Source organism: Pteropus vampyrus, unplaced genomic scaffold (genome assembly GCF_000151845.1).
Source record: "Pteropus vampyrus isolate Shadow unplaced genomic scaffold, Pvam_2.0 Scaffold231, whole genome shotgun sequence".
In the NCBI taxonomy this organism is placed as follows: domain Eukaryota; kingdom Metazoa; phylum Chordata; class Mammalia; order Chiroptera; family Pteropodidae; genus Pteropus; species Pteropus vampyrus.
Genome location: NW_011889012.1, coordinates 229928 through 232196, shown reverse-complemented (window position 1 = coordinate 232196; position 2269 = coordinate 229928).

The window sequence follows — 2269 nt, the reverse complement described above, 5'->3', positions numbered from 1 at the left end:
GCCTGGAATGCCCCTCCTCCTCCACGCACCCTCACAGTTATATCCTTGACTTGCTTCAGATATTGACTCAAAGCCCCCATCCGGTGGACCTTCCCTGGACACCCTAAAATGTCAACACCGCATTAAGCCAGGCATTTCTTGGTCCCCTTCCCTGCTCTGCAGCTCTCTTTCATTTATCACTATCTACCTAACACACTGTAGATTTTACTCAGCGCTCTCGTTTACGGTCTGTGTCCCTCACTAAGATGAAAGCTTCATGAGTGCAGAACTTCATCAGTCTACCTGCCCCGTCAGAACAGTGCCTGGTGCCTGGCGCACAGGAGACGTTCGGTGAATATTTACTGACGAGTGAATAAATGAAGTCAGGGAAAACTAGGCAGGAATCTGAATGAGCAAGTGCCAAAGGCAAATGTCAACTGCCTCATTAACTGCAGTCAGGACCCTTCCAACTGTGGCCCTGCCCCCGCATGCCAGTCTCACCCAGGACCCCGCATCCTAGAGGCTGAGCCAAGGCCAGGCACTCCGAAACTTCAACTGAAGCCCACGCACGGCTGTGACATGGCAGCTCACACAACAGAGCAAGAGCCATAAAAATAGAACGGATACTTTCTAAATTGCTTTTTGGCCCATCTTACTTTGGGGAATGAACTCTTCAGCTGAAGCATCTGAATAGAAATGCCAAGATCCAAATTGTAAGCAGTGGGTTACTCAAAATTTATGAATGCTTTCTCACCAGCAAACTACATAAAAATATATTTATGCATTTTATTAAAAAAAAACTATAATTAAGCCTAACGCAGTTGATTTCAGAGCATGCCTAGAACCATTAAAAGTTACTATTCTGAAATACTTGTTTTTAAATCATTTAAACTCTATCTTCACATACACATAGGTTATACCTGGAAGGATTCTCAAGGCAATACAATAGTGCTTGCCTCTGGGAACCGTTAGGTGCTCAGGAGGAAGGAGTGGGTGGGAGGAGTTTGTTACCTTTTGGAATTTGTGTCACGTTAATGTATAATTTATGCAAAAATAACGCATTAAAATTTCAAAACAAATCAATCATACAATATCTTAAAATAATGAAAAAAGTCTATCTACGTTGTCAAGCCAACTTTAGAAGAAAACCTCTTTTTACCTATATTTTGAAGATAAGCAGATCCAGGTTGTCAAATCAGCATAAGAAACAGAAGGCATATTTTTAGACTGACAAGTGTTTGAACAAGTCACCAGCAGTGGCGGTAAGATCTTGCTTCCCACCCAAAGCCCCTCTTGATGCTTCCCCTGTTTACACAAGAGCCACGTGTGTGAACCTGCATGACATCCACCTCCTGAAGAAGCACTACACGGAAAGCCTGGCATGGGTGATGATTATCAATTACTTGCTGTAGAAAGAAGTCAAAATGTTAAAAAGAATTTTTTTTCTCTAAGTATTCAAAGAGGTTTTCACCTCTTAGAAGAAAAACTCACTTCTAAATTTTATTCTAATAGATAAGGCAACATTACTCCTCAAATCCTCATCTTCTAATTAAATTCTCAGGACACGGCAAGGATCGTATCAGAAACAAAAACAAGAAAACATTACTAAAAGTTAACCAGTCTTGATTAATGTGAGCTTCTTAAAAGGCGCTGCTTCTCGAGAACTGACCTCAAGTCAGTTCTCACTTGAGGAACTAGCAAACCTCCGGATCAAAAATAAAGTGCCCCGAGGTGAGAGAAAGGCCTGGGCTCAGCACAGGAAGACTGCAGGCTGCAGGCTAAGTACTTGCGTTCTGTAAGGAGGTGCTATTAATGGTCTCTCTTCTTCTGTTTCAAAAATTCTCCCACGCGCAAGCATCAGACACCCCTATTATTCAAGCAGTACCAGGATGTCAGCAATGAAGCAGCAGACGCCCATGAGGTGCAGACACGGTGCATCAGCGAGCTGGACCACGACGCTGAGAAAATATGCACCGCTCACCGCCCCCCCCGTCCCGCCCCCAGCAGCAAACCCTTCGGTCAGCAACGGGTCGTTTTTATTTACAAGTGAAAACAAGCAATAAACTTTAGTCAACTCCTCCTGATATTTGAGTCAGTTTTGTTACTTCTCACTTGCTAATGACAATAACCACCTAAGTAGGTCCCAACTCATTAGAGTGCGTGCAGCCCAAACTTGAGCTTAGACAAGCCGGTCTCTTCCCAACACTTAAAATCCGGTTACTACCGCGGCGGCTCCCGAACTAAATAAAAGGCCCCAAGAACGTGGGGACACAGTCTCGAGCCGCGGGTT